We start from the raw sequence: 14,805 nt of genomic DNA, 5'->3' as shown, positions 1-14,805 counted from the left end.
AGAAAAAAAAAATGAATGAAATCCAACAAGGACAAGTGTAGAATCCTACACCTGGGCAAGAATAACTCCCTACACCAGTACAGGTATGGGGCTGACCTGCTGGAAAGCAGCTCCATGGAAAATGGCCTTGGAGTCCAGGTAGACAGCAAATTGACCATGAGCCAGCGATGTGCCCTTTTGGCCAGGAAGGCCAATGGCATCCTGGGGTGCCTCAAGAAAAGTGTGTCCAGCAGGTCCAGGGAGGTTCTCCTATCCCTCTGCTGTGCCGTGGTGACGCCTCATCTGGAATATCATTTTCCAGTTCTGGGCTCCCCAGTTCAAGAGGGACAGGGAACTACTGGAAAGACTCCAAGGGAGGGCTACAAGGATGAGAAAGAGACTGGAACATCCATCTTAGGCGGAAAGGCTGAGAGCTCTGGGGTTATTTAGACTGGAGAATAGAAGGCTGAGAGGGGTTTTGATCAATGTTTACAAAGACCTAAAGGTTGAGTGTCAAGAAGAAGGGGCCAGACTCTTTTCAGTGCTGCCCAGTGATAGGACAAGGGGCAACAGGTACAAGCTGAAACACAGAAAGTCTCACCTCAGCATGAGGAGAAACTTCGTTATGGTGAGGGTGATGGAGCACTTGGAGCAGGCTACCCAGAGAGGTTGTGGAGTCTCCTTCTCTGGAGACTTTCAGGACCTGTCTGGATGCATTCCTGTGTAACCTGCCCTAGGTGATCTGGCTTTGGCAGGGGGGTTGGACTGGATGGTCTCTGGAGGTTCCTTCCAATTCCTTGATTCTGTGGCTTTCCCAGCAAGGCTAATCAACTGGCACAAAGCTACAAACTCCTCTTGCAGTCGCCGTGCTGCACCTTCTGGCACTGAACATGTAGTTGCTGCTCACCTCGTGTCCATGTCTGTGCTTGAAGTGCCAGCAAATGCAGGTTCAGCATTTCTGCAGGGAAGCTTTGGCCTCAGCTCCACTCCCACCTCCAGACTGTGTGTCGGTGTGTACATCCATACGTGCATGTGATTCCTCAGACCGGGTCATTTAATCTTCTTAGATTCATGCTCTATAATGGGAGCCTCTGTGGGTGTTTTACAGCAGGCTTCAGCAAGCTGCTGCTTTGTGCCAGATTAAAAGGAATCTGAAGGAGCTGAGCTAGCCCCTGCAGATGCCTGGAAATTCAGGTGGGTGTGGGTGAGCTGGTCGCAAAGGGCCACCAGTAACGCTGCACGTTCCGAGGGTGGACTCTGCACACAGCCCTCTTGCTCCCACCTAGCCTCCTGACAATGAGGTCTGGAGCAAGGGAGAGGTGCACGAAGACAACCAAGTCTCCAAAGGGTTGGGGAAATGTCTCCCCTGCATTCCTCTGGCTTGGCCACAGGGACATGAGGATGGAGCCAGGCTCTGCTGGGTGATGCCCAATGACAGGACAAGGGGCAATGGGTGGAAGTTGAGGCATAGGAAGTTCCATGGAAACATGAGGAAAAAAAATTTCACTATGAGGGTGACAGAACACTGGAGCAGGCTGCCCAGGGGGGTTGTGGAGTCTCCCTCTCTGGAGATATTCAAGACCTGTCTGGATGTGTTCCTGTGTGATCTGCCCTAGGTGCTCCTGCTCTGGCAGGGGGGTTGGACTGGATGAGCTTTCAAGGTCCCTTCCAGCCCCTAACATTCTGTGATTCTGTGACATCAGGAAAAAAATGTCTTCCTGTAAGATTGGTCAGGCATTGGAACAGGCTTCCCAGGGTGGTGGTGGAGTCACCATCCCTGGAGGTGTTCAAGAAACATCAGGGCACTTTGGAGTGGAGTTTGATGGCCATGGTGGTCTGTGGTTGAAGGTAGAACTCAATGATTCATAGATTTATAGAATGATTTGGGTTGGAAAGGACCTTGAAGATCATCTGGTTCCAACCTGCCTTCCATGTGCAGAGACACCTTCCACTAAATCACATTGCTCAAGGCCTGTTCCAACCTGAACAGCACCATGGAGGGGACATCCACAACCTCTCTGGGCAACCTGTTCCAGTGTTCCACCACCCTCACTATGAAGAATTTCCTCCTAATATCCAGTCTAAATCTTCCTTCGTCCAGCTCAAAGCCATTGTCCCTTGCCCTATCACTACAAGCCCTTATAAAAAGTCCCTCCCCAGCTTTCCTGTAGCACCTTTCACATACTAGAAGGCTGCTGTAAGGTCTCCCCAGAGCCTTCTCCTCCAGGCTGAACATCCCCAACTCCCTCAGCCTGTCCCCATGGGGGAGGTGCTCCAGCCCTCTGATCAGCTTTGTGACCCTCTTCTGGACCTACTCTAACAGTTCAATGTCCTTCTTATGTTGGGGGCACCAGAACTGGATGCAGGACTCCAGGGGTCTAATGAGAGCAGAATAGAGGGGCAAAATCACTTTACTCATCCTTAAAGGTCTCTTCCAACCAAAGCAATTCTATGACCTGCTGCATACCCTGCACATAGGTGCCTGTCCTTGCTGGCTGTGCTGATTTCTGCCCTAAGATTTTTTGGAAACTGAATGGCCCAAGTCAGTGCCTGATAGTATGTGGCAGGTCTGGGAGAGCACTTTGGGAGGAGAGGGAGCAGGGTGCTGCTTTGGGTGACACTGATCCAATTGTTACAGCCTTCCCCAAGTGCCCTGGAACACAGGGCATGAGATGTGGCCATAGCTCAGTTTGCTGGGGTGGTTTCACCAGAAGGAAGCCTGCCTGTCTCCCTCAGACTTGCTGCAGATTTGGATTTCCTGCTCTTCTCCATACCCAAATAAAAGCCAATGAAAACCCACGTGGCCCACCAAGTCCTTCTTGCACCAGGTACACCAAGCTGTCTCTCTAAATGCCCTCCTCCACTTGGCAGGGCTTGAGGTCCAAGGATTTCCCTTCCTTGTTTAATTCTTGATACACCCAAGTCCCTGACAGAGATCTAGGGACCAGGACTGGGGCTCACCCTCCCCTCTGTCCACCCTCCATGGCTCCGAAAGCCACTGCTGAGAAAAAGCAGCTCAGCTCAACCTATCTCGCCTGGATGCCTGCCTTGCCATCCCAGCTGGCATAGTCGAGGTTCTACCTAGAGAAGGGCCTTTTGGAGGGGGGAAGGAACAAAAATCCCTGGGATGTGAATATGCCAAGGGTGTGGTACACTTCCCAGTGACTTGGTGAGAACATCAGTCCTGCTCCTGACCAGTTCCCGTCGGGAGGCCTGGGGATCGGTGCTTTTATTGCTCACTTGGGCTCTAAGCCACCACGGGATTTATTCCTGTGATTAACCATTGGTGTGTTAATAGGGCCTTTTGAAAGGGACAGCACAGCTCCTGGGGTCTCCATCAACCCCTCCTGGGGTCTCCATCAACTCTGCTGGGGTGGATCAGAGGCAGCTTGCAGCCCCCTCTCCTGAAGTGGAATGTTTCTTGGGTGAGGTGTGCACCACATACCAGGAATGCTGCATCTTTGGGCCATCCTTTGTGGAGGCATTCTGGTATCCCAGGGACAGGGAGATGCTTTTTAACCCCTGGGGAGGTGTTCTCCATGCAGGGGAGTTGTCTGAAATGAGCTGTACCTCCTTCTTTGCGTGCCCCAAGGAAGGGCCACAGAAGCAGAGCAGGAGAAGCTGTTGTAGCTTCTGCTCTTAGTAAGAACAAGCTTTCCCTTGTAGGTAAGCCTTTAATCAATGTCTGGGCTGAAAGTGAGGGAGCTCCATTAAGCCTTGAGCCACTGCCTTAGAAATCCATAGAATCACAGAATCATTCAGGTTGGAAAAGACCTCTGGGACCATCATGTCCAACCACTGACCCTACTCTACAAAGTTCACCCCTAAACCATATCCCCAAGCTCCACATCTAAAACACCTTTAAATGCATCCAGGGATGGGGACTCCAACCACCTCCCTGGGCAGCCTACTCCTGGTCAGAAAACTCTTCTCCAAGAGCATGACTACATTAGAGACTTAGAAATGTTTCATCCCTGTGTCAAACCACTCAGTTTTCATTACATCCCAGATCCTAGAAAGTCAAATTCTCACTCCTCTCAGGGGGCAAAGCAAGAGGAGTTTCCTGCTGTCTGTGGCTCCACAGCCATGAAGCAGCACACAAGAGGAGAGGGTAAAATGGGATCAGATCGAAGTATTTAATTGCAAGTGAAAATGAACCCACTCACTCTGCCCCTCCTCTGCTCCACTGAGGGGATCAAGGTGCAAGCACTTCAAATTGTCTTTTTTTTTTTCTTTGGTTTTCAGCCAGTCCTGATAAATGGAGCCTAGCCTGCCCTGCTTGCCACTTCTTTCCTCATCTCACCTTGTCCCCAGACCCCTGTTTCACTTGCTCTGTTTTTTCATTAAATGTTTGGGACTACCTGGTGACCTGGGAGCAGAAACAGCCACACTTGGACTCTCAGCTGCAGTAAACTCATTTCCAGGGTGCTGAGCTGATTGAAACCAGATGAGCCCTCATGACTTTTGGGGTTTTGTTGTTGTTATTTTTTTAAGTTAATTTTATGAGTCTCTATAAACCAGCAGAAGACAAACAAGAGATGGCAGCAGTTCCTTTGTACATTATCTTAAGGGAGCCTACAAGAAAGCTGGGGAGGGACTTTTTAGGATGTCAGGTAGCGATAGGACTAGGAGGAATGGAACAAAACTGGAACTGGGTAGATTCAGATTGGATGTTAGGAAGAAGTTTTACAGCTTGGGTTGGATGTTAGGAAGAAGTTAGGAAGAGGTTGGTGAGACACTGCAACAGGTTGCCCAGGGAGGTGGTAGAAGCCTCAGTCCTGGAGGTTTTTAAGGCCAGGCTGGATGTGGCTGTGAGCAACCTGCTCTAGTGTGAGGTGTCCCTGCCCATGGCAGGGGGGTTGGAACTTGGATGATCCTTGAGGTCCCTTCCAACCCTGCCAATTCTATGATTCTATGATTATGAATTGGCAGCAACCTGGCAGGAGCAATATGCTGGTGAAGAACAGACCATCACTAACCCCACAGAAGGCACTTGAGCATGACCAGAGAAATAAAACTGCTGGAGGGGGTGAGGGGAGGATGCTGTTCCCCAAGGTTTTCCCCTAACCTGCTCACAGTGTAAAAGTTTTCATTGCATTTGCCCTCAACCATGCAAATGTGGCCATACTTCTTGTCCAGATTTGGATCCACACAGCCACAGAGGCTAGTGACATGAGAGCCACAGGGCCATGTGTGTTGCCACCTCCTTTTTTTTGTTTTTTTTTTGGTGGCCAAGGGAGGGGGTAAATAAGGCTGCAGGAGGCGACGTGACCAGCACAGGGTCAGCCCTGGGGTCAGCTCCGTTTGGGAGCGGAGGTTGTTGGCTCTTGTCTCCCAGCCAGCCTCACGAATCCTACAGGGAAAGTTTCCTAGTGAAAAAATAAACTCTTCCCACTTGGAATTTAAAAACAAAACCATGGAAACATTTCTCTCGAGCCTAATGTGTTGCAAGAAGTTATTTTAACAAATGTAAATCTGGGGCTCGATTTGACCAGCTGGTACCCTTTGAAATAGTTGAATCCAGGCCATTGCCGCAACCATGCCTCAAACTCCAGCTCTTCTGACCCCCCACCAAGCCAGCACCCATGACATTAAAGCTCCCTCCCACACTCCTCAGCCAAGAGGGCAGTGGTAAGTTAGTCTCTCCCCAACTCTGGTACCTGCAGGTGTAGGAGCTCCTGTGCAGGATGGAGTAAGTTGCTTTGCTCCCCCATTTCTCACAGTCCCCTTATAAATACTTCGCATGGACAAGTTGAAACCACTGCCCCCCACAGCCTGACACCTTTGTAGTGGCACAGAATCACAGAATCATTGAATGGTAGGAGTTGGAAGTGACCTCTGGAGATCATCTAGTCCAAACCCCACATCAAAGCAGGTTCACCTAGAGAAGGTCACGCAGGAACGCATCCAGTGGGTTTTAAAGCTCTCCAGAGATGGAGACTCCACAACCTCTCTGTGCAGCCTGTTCCACTTAAATTAAAGCAGTTCTTCCTCACGTTTAGATGGAACTTTTTATGTTCAAGTTTTTGTCAGTTACTCCTTGTCCTGTCACTGGCCACATCAAAAAAAGCCTGGCCCCATCCTCCTGACATCTATCCTTTAAGTATTTATAAGCAGTTATGGGATCCCCCCATCAGTCTTCTCACTTCCAGACTAAAGAGACCCAATTCTCTTAAGAGAGATGATCCAGTCCCCTCACCATCTTTGTAGCATCACCAGAGGATGCCCTATGTGCTGCCCAGCAACAGCTAACTGCCCAACAGCTCCCTAAGAGGCAGTGAGTACCACTGAGATCAACTCCAGGCTGGCCCTGCATGGCCCTACCTGCGCCTGACCCAGCACGAACCCTCTCCTCTCTGTGCCTGCAGTGCATGGTCTATTTATTTCCTTGGGAAAAAAAAAATAGGCTCACACAGTGTCATACTTTCCAGCCACTTTCCACACAGCATCACATTTCCCAGTGACTTCCAGATGGTGCTTGGAAGAAAAAGCCACTGGAGGCACAGCCACCCTGCCCTGTATGCCTGGTTAGAAGGCAGGCTGGGGAGTGGAGAGGAAAAATGAGGCTAGTGTCCTGTGTCAAGAAGCCAAAAGGATGCATGTGGCTGGCAGAGCAGAGGGGTTTGATCCTACAAACCCAGCTGGGAATTAAATATGGAATCATAAAAATTCTAGAATGGCTTGAGTTGGAATGTACCTTAAAGATCATCTAGTTCCAACACCTTCACCATGGGACACCTCCCACTAGACTGGGCTGCTCCAAGCTATATGGTCCAAACCATATGCTATTGCAGTATTGCCTCTGGGTTTATCTGACACTGACCTGGGCTGCATCAAGAGAAGTGTGGCCAGCAGGTCGAGGGAGGTGATTCTCCCCCTCTACTCCACTCTGGTGAGACCCCACCTGGAGTACTGCATCCAGTTCTGGAGCCCCTATTACATATGGACATGCTGGAATGTGTCCAAAGAAGGGCCATGAGGATGATCAGAGGGCTGGAGCTCCTCTGCTATGAGAAGAGACTGAGAGTTGGGGCTGTTCAGTCTGGAGAAGGCTCCAAGTTGACCTTATTGTGGAGTTCCAGTATCTGAAGGGGACTACGAAAAAGCTGGGGAGGGACTTTTTTGGGTGTCAGGTAGTGATAGGACTAGGGGGAATGGAGCAAAAATAGAAATTAGTAGATTCAGATTGGATGTCAGGAAGAAATTCTTCCCCATGAGGGTGGTGAGACACTGGAACAGGTTGCCCAGGGAGGTGGTAGAAGCCTCATCCCTGGAGGTTTTTAAGGCCAGGCTGGATGTGGCTGTGAGCAACCTGCTCTAGTGTGAGGTATCCCTGCCCATGTTGGGGGGGGGGTTGGAACTGGATGATCCTTGGGGTCCCTTCCAACCCTAACAATTCTGTGATTCTTTGACCCCCAGGAAAGAAGGAGCCATGCCAGGCTGGCCCAGGGTGGCTCTGCAGGTTTCCATCCAGCTCTGTAGGCCCAATTCAGCAAAGCCCTTAAGCTTGTCCCAATAATTAAGTTTGTGCTTAAGGGCTTTACTGACCTGGGGCCTTTGCTGCTGACACAGCTGCTGGAGGTAACTGGGAGAAGAGTGGAAGGTGGTGATGGAGGGGAGGAAAGGGCAGAGGACATGGTCACATTTCTGGCTCGAGAAAGCTAAAATCTGATGTCCCTGCTTTCTCCGTAGCCGTCCTCACTTCTCTTCTGCCTGCTAAAGATAGCATGGCTCGTTGGCTCCACGTCCCTCCTGGCCAGTGTTTCATCCAACACCTGGTCCTGAACGTGCCCCCATGTAGTCTACAGGCTTCCCAGGCACGTCTGTCACTCGGGGCTGGTCTCCATGATGGGGACAAGGGGAAGGCGACACCTGCAAAGCTCTTCCCTGACTGTCTGTGTGGACACAGCGGAAAAATCCTGGAGGATGGGAAAAGGGGCAGAGGAAGGGGGTAGAAATCAATCCGTTCCCTGGCTTTCTGTGCTGTTAAAACACTAGCAATTGCCTGGGGAGGTTTCTTTCTTGAAGACCACAAGTAAGGGGCTGAAACAGCATCATCTTAACTCACCCCCAGCCTTCTCCTTTCTGCCCACTGCTCCCATCAGAAGGGCAGAGTTTCACAGCCATTCTACAATAAGGTGAAGTCCACTGAGCAGCAGAGAATCCGGCTCCAAACCAACCCCCACGAGTATAGGGGTTTGGTGGGGATCTCACACCACTTAGATGTCCTGCTAGCACCTCCTTCAGCTTCCTGCAAAAGGAAGCTTCATCTCCATCCTGCTGAACCCTGAGAAGACTCCCAGGAGATCTGCTCTGTAGCAGAGTGGGTACGTAGCAGAGCCCCACGTTCAGGGGAGCAGAAGGTGTCCTTGCTGGTCTGCTCTGGGGATGCACCAAGGACCCAGCAGTGTGAGGAAGCCAGCAGGAGATGCGAGCTCTCAGCACGTCTCCAGATCATGCCAATACAAAAGGACACATTAGGAACAAAGAGTGTCTGGGTTGATATTTATATTCTGTCAGGGGCAGTGAAATGCATTTTGGCTGGGATTGGTCTGTGGAAAAAAATGTTTTCATTTCAAAAATTGAGTCCTTTACTGAATCACTGCATTTCACTTTTGCATTATGCCGGGGCTTTATTTATTAGCAGGTTTAGGTTTTTATTTATTTTTAACACGGTGTCCCATGGTATTTATTTCCCTTTTTTCAGGTCTGATGGTCAGATGAGTATTTCCCTGAGAAGAGTTGACCTTCAAGGTAACAGTACCCCTTCCCAACTTCTGACAGGTCACTTGCTAGCACTAAGAAGACAGTGGGGGGTGGGGGCTTAGAAATGCAGATATGAGGCCTTTGCTCAAGAGGGAGAGAAGCACCATGTTACCTCCACCATCAAGAAGGCACCAAAACACAGGGGAGCTGAGAGTTCGTTGCTTCTGTAGGATCTCATCTCTGCTGTGGTACTTGTTGGGCTCTGCTGCAGTAATTAACCAACACAGCTTTCCACTGCTGCTCTAATAGCACAAAGCAGCTTTCACACCAGTAATGCTATTTTTGCACAGAAAGAGGACTAACTTATCCATGTCAGACACATCTGTCCCAATATAACTGAGCCAATGCTCTGGCTTTGGCTGCTCTAAGTGCAGGTAAACCACCACATCCCCATCATAAAGCATGGTGGGTGCAAGGTAGTCCCCAAGACTTTATCCAGTAGGGTTAGCTTTGTTAAGAAAAGTTGAAAGGACTGAGGAGAGAAAATCAGTGCTGAAAGTTTAGTGAAGTTAGAAGGACAGTTTCTTAGCCAGCACTGAGCCCCAAACTCCAGTGAGTCATCACAGATTCACAGATTGCACCAGGTTAGAAGAGACCCTCAAAGGTCATCTTGTCCAACAGCCCTGCAGTCAGCAGGGACACCTCCAACTGGATCAGGCTGCACAGGGACACATCCAGTCTGATCTTGAATGTCTGCAGGGAAATGGGCCTCAGCCACATCCCTGGGCAACCTGTTCCAATATTATACCACCCTCATTGTAAAGAACTTCTTCCTGATCTTCAACCTAAACCTGCCCTGCTCCAGTTTCAAACCATTGCCCCTCATCCTATCACTTGAAGCCCTTCTGAACAGTCCCTCCCCAGCCTTCCTGTAGGTCCCCTTCAGATATTGAAATGCAGCTCTAAGGTCTCCCCAGAGCCTTCTCTCCTCCAGGCTGAACAGCTCAAATTCTTTCAGCCTGTCTTCACAGGTTCTTCAGCCCTCTGATCATCTTTGTGACCCTCCTATGAACCCACTCCAGCAGGTCCTTGTCTCCCTTGGGTTGCAGTCCCACAGCTGGACTCAGTACTGCAGGTGAGGTCAGCCCAGGATGCCATTCATAGATTCACAGATGGTTTGGGTTGGAAGTAACCTTGCAGACCATCTCGTTCCAACCCCTCGCCATGGGCAGGAACATTTTCCACCAGACCAGGTTGCTCAAGGGCCTCATCCAGCCTGGCCCTGAACACATGCAGGGAGGGGGCATCCATGACCAACCTGAGCAACATGTTCCAGTGTCTCACCACCCTCACTGTAAACTGTGTTGGATGAAAGCCTTTTAAAGGCAGAACAGGAAGAGCTGCAGCCACTGAGCAGGTAAGGGGCACAGAACACCTGAACCAGGATGTGCTGACTCCTCTCTGACATCCAGCTCCTCGGAGGTGATGGTACCTCTGGGCTCAGGGAGCAGCTCCTGTTGCTGGAGAGAGAGGGACCCTGACTGCACATGTTTTGTGATGCTGGTGTCCATGCCCTCTCCTGCACATAATTGTGTGCAACAGTCAGGGGGGTCCTGCATGGTCATCAGTCTGTCCCATCCTAGTCTTGATGAAAGCTGCTTACTGGTGCCTGTTAAATCAAACCACGATGCTCAGCACTGACCTTACCTCTGACCTAAAAAGACCTACATCTTGTCAAGGAGCAAGAATTAATCCCATCAGATCCTCAGCTTCCTACTTAAGAGCAGAGGCTAGTTATCCCTCTGACTTCTGCCCCCAGAGCTCAGTGAGACAGGGATCAATTGTGTCTTTGGAGACTCGAGGAATGAATAGCTCAGGAGGCTCAGCCCTGCAGCCCTGTGCCTGCTCAGCAGCAGCTCTTCCCTTCTTTCCAACCTGGCCCCAATGGGGTCAAGGGTTCCTGCTCCCAGTGAGGCACCTTGCTCCCTGCTTCATGACCCACTGCCCAGAATAACCACATATCTCCTCCATTCCCAAAGCAGCAGGGAAAGGACCCTGGCCTCAGCTTCTCACATGCCATAAGGTTACAGACATGGGGATGGGACAGTCTGCACTGCTTAACCCCTTCTTCCACCAAGGCCCCCCACTGCAGTGGGTTTTACATGGCTCTGGGTATTTCCCATGGCCAAGAAGCAGCCCAGTGGCTGGAGACTTTCAAGACCTATCTGGATGTTTTCCTGTGTGACCTGTGCTAGATTCTATAGTCTTGTTCTGGCAGGGGGGTTGGACTCAATGATCTTCAGAGGTCCCTTCCAACCCCTAACATTCTGTGATGCTGTGGTCTTCTGGTGGCTGCATCATCTGGTCAGCTTGCAGGGGAAGGGGCAGGCTTTGTGTTAAACCTGCCACTCCTATTGTAAAATGGTAATCATACAGCTCAGTCGTGCCACAAATGAGAAGACAAATCCTCTGCTCACCAACCTCAGCACAACTGCACCGAGGGAGCCCCTCCACAGACTTTGCCCTGCTGTCCAGGTACTGCTCCCAGCTGCTGAGGGTACCCTGCATGCATGGTGGTCCCCATCCCACCCCATGTCCATAAGTGGGAGCAGCCTCCCTACCTGCCACTGAAACTTAAGCACTCAAACTCCTGCAGGAAGCATGTTGGGGGGAAAGGGGGGAGGGAATTGCCTCCAGAGCTGCACCAGTGGCACAGGCTGACGCTTGCCCAGGTCTTGAGTCACTCTGGGCTGGCGTCAGGAGCACTAAAGCTGCATCTGCAGCCCTGGCGAGCAGGCAAAGCAGCTGGCTGCCGAGGTCTGGATCCATGACTCTCCTCCTCCTCCCCTTTGTGTGTGATGCAGTCTGCGCTCGCTGGCGTGTGCGGGACACGCTCTCTGCCGGGAACACGCAGCCCTGCAGCATCACTGCGGGAAGCAGCTGCAGCCTGGCCCTAGCTGTGGGCACCTGGTTCCTGTGGAGTGCAGGACAGAGCAGCCATAGAGCTGCTGGCTGTGCCGCAGCTCATGCAGAAAGCCTGCACGCAGCTTTTGGGGAGGGGACTCCCGTTTAGTAAGCAGACGGCACCAGAGGGTTTGTGGGTGGGAAGGTGTCTTCCCAAACACAGCCTCAGCCACCACCAGCTTTGTCTTGCAGTTGGGGTGTCTCTGCAATATGGAAAACTATCACCATGACTCGGTTCCCACTCCCCCTCCCCCTTATCCCTCCCCCCTGCACCCCACCCCCCCCCCCCAAAAAAAAAAAAAAAAAAAAGAAAGAAAGAAAAAGAGCATTTGGCAGCCGAGGAAGCTGGTTGCAAGCACAGTCACAACCAACCTTACAAGAAGCATCACTCATCCCACAAGCAGCTTCTTAAAATGCTCTGCAAGCCCCATGTGCAAGGATCTCTAGTGTGGAGTGTCCCTGCCCATGGCAGGGGAGTTGGAACTAGATGATCCTTGAGATGTCTTCCAACCCTGACTATTCTGTGATCACCAACACCTCTGTGATGCATGACCACCCCTGTGGGATGGTTTGCTCAACAGGACTCTCTACCATCTTGTCAGGCATGGCCTTCTTCACTTGAAATCAAAGCCTACATAAGCAGGCAGGAGGACTAACAGCCACCCTTCTCAGGGCTGATCAAGCTAAGTGGAGCTGGCATCAGGTGATGCCCTCAGAGCATCTTGGTTTGTATGGAGGAGCAATCATCCTACTCACTTGTCTGTGAACCACAGGTTCTCAGTACCATAAGACGTGTGGGGGCCAAGTCTGCTCACAGGTGGAGCCAACAGATTCACAGGAGTATGTTGGACACAGTCACACAATCACAGAATGGTAAGGGGTTGGACATGGCCTCTGGAGATCATCTCATCTAACCCCCTGCTAAGGCAGGTTCACCTTGGGAGGTCATGCAGGAACATGCTCAGGTGGGTTTTGAACATCTCCAGAGACAGAAACTCCACCACCACCTCTCTGGGCAGCCTGTTCAGTGCTTTGTCACCCTTAAATTGAACAAGTTCTTCCTCACGTTTACATGAAACATCTTGTGTTCAAGTTTATGCCTGTTACCCCTTGTCCCAGTCAAAACCTGTGACTCAGCTGTGGTGCCTGGAAGCAAGGGATGGGAGAGGGCTCAGGTCTGGTCTTTCATGGCAGTACCAGATAACCAAAACCAGCATCTTGCTTGAAATGTAGTGTTCCCCACCTGGCCAATATCATGCTGGCCTTGCAAGGTGGGACTGTCTGGATAAACATAGAGTTCCAGAGGAGTCATGCACCACATCTGTGTCTGCAAGGAAGCTTCTCTCCTTTATCAGTGCCTGGGTTAGCCCAGCCTTGCTAGTGCCTGTGTCTTGAGAGCTATCAGCCTCACAAAGCTGAGGGTGTGCCTAGGGCAGGGCCTTGCAGAGATAACCCAGGTCTGCAGCAGTACCACAGCACTCCCCCAGTTCTTGCAAGGTGCCCCTGAACCAGCAGAGAAAGCAGCAAAGAGAGATAGGGAGGAGGCTGGGACAGCAATGAGGTTGGCCAGGCCTTGCTGCAGGCTGCTTCATTGGAAAAGCAATCACTCAGGCTTCACCTAAAGGTCTGTGGTTTAATCCCAGGGGACCAACAAAGGGCCATCCAAGATAAACAACATCTGTGCATTCACAAATAGGAAATGGAGATGCTTTCATGTCCTGAGCCTGCTGATTAACCCAGCTTATTGTTTGGCTTGGCACTCGCTGCGCGGTGACTTGGAAAGAAGGTAACTAAAAAGGATCATTTGGTTACCCTCCCCCAAGTCCAAGGATCTTTAAATAGTTCTCAGGTTTGTGTTTTGCCTGCGGAAGACTGATGGGAAAAGGTAGCAGAAGAGTGCAGATGGCTATCAGAAAGGAACCTGTGTTTAGTCTGCTTGTGCCAGATGGGAATGGAAAGTTCTCTCCCTTGCCAAGTGCTTAAAAGAGGAAATAGGATGTGATATTCTCCCTCCCACTCCTTTCTCTCCCCTGAAATCAGCCTGCTGCTCTACTTCCATTTGTTGTAAAAAGGGGAAAAAAACCCAAACCAAAACAAACCCCAAAAAACAACAACCAACCCACAGCTTGGCCCATGTGGTTGGAGACACATCTCCTCTCTTTAGGATGGGTTTGTTATGTGCAGATGGATGGAACAGTTTATGTTTGTGTGCAGCTGTGCCCAGCACTGCAGCACCTGGGTTTCAGTTTCCCATATTCATCTGGGGAACAGAAACCAAACTGCAAAGTCTTCAAGCCACCAAAATTCTCTGCAGTCATCTCCCTCTCTGGCAAGGGGGAGATGAGCCTCTACCACAGCTCAAGGTGCATGTTAGACACCTTGGCTGACAAGCCTACCTGAAAGTCTCATCATTTCCAGTGCTGCCCTGAGCTGCAGCTGCCTGGGGGACTTGTGGGAGGTGCTGGAGGCTGAGATCCTGCAGATTGGTTCAGGGCATTGTTTTAGGGGTTGACTCCAACACTGCTCCACTGGCATGAGCACTGTAGCAACCTCAGTGATGTGGTGTATCAGTAAACCCACAGGTTAGTCTTGGAAATATCTGATGGACAGGGACAATGTGGATCACAGAAACACAAAGCAGCTTTGGGCAGAAGGGACCTGGTCCATGGCCTCCTGTCTAGCCCCTGCTCAGAACCAGGCTGACCTTTGCTGAGGGCTGCTCCAGCTGAGCTAGAGATCTTTCCAGAGCAGAGATCCCACTGCCTCCCCAGGCACCAGTTCTAGGGCCTTACCCTTCCCACTGTGAACACTTTTATCTCTCTAACCAGGACTTCCCTCATTGTGACTTCCACCTTTTGCCTCTCACTATGTGCCTCCAAGAAAACTCCGGCTCCACCTTCTCACCAGCCCCCCACAGTAATTAGATCTCCTCTCTGCTTCATCCTCTTCAGATGGGATAAACTCACCTCCAAGTATGTGAACAATGTCCTAATCACAATAATAAATTCACCCAGCTGGTCTCAAGCAGGGACATTTCAGCAGGACCCTGCAGCTCTATCTTCTATAGGCCAGCTTCAAGAATGGAAGAGCATTTGATATGAAGAGAGACTGAGAGCCCTGGGGCTGTTTAGTCTTGAGAAGAGAGGACTGAGAGGG

Source organism: Indicator indicator, chromosome 2 (assembly GCF_027791375.1).
Source record: "Indicator indicator isolate 239-I01 chromosome 2, UM_Iind_1.1, whole genome shotgun sequence".
Taxonomy (NCBI): domain Eukaryota; kingdom Metazoa; phylum Chordata; class Aves; order Piciformes; family Indicatoridae; genus Indicator; species Indicator indicator.
Note: the sequence above shows the minus strand (reverse complement) of the source record.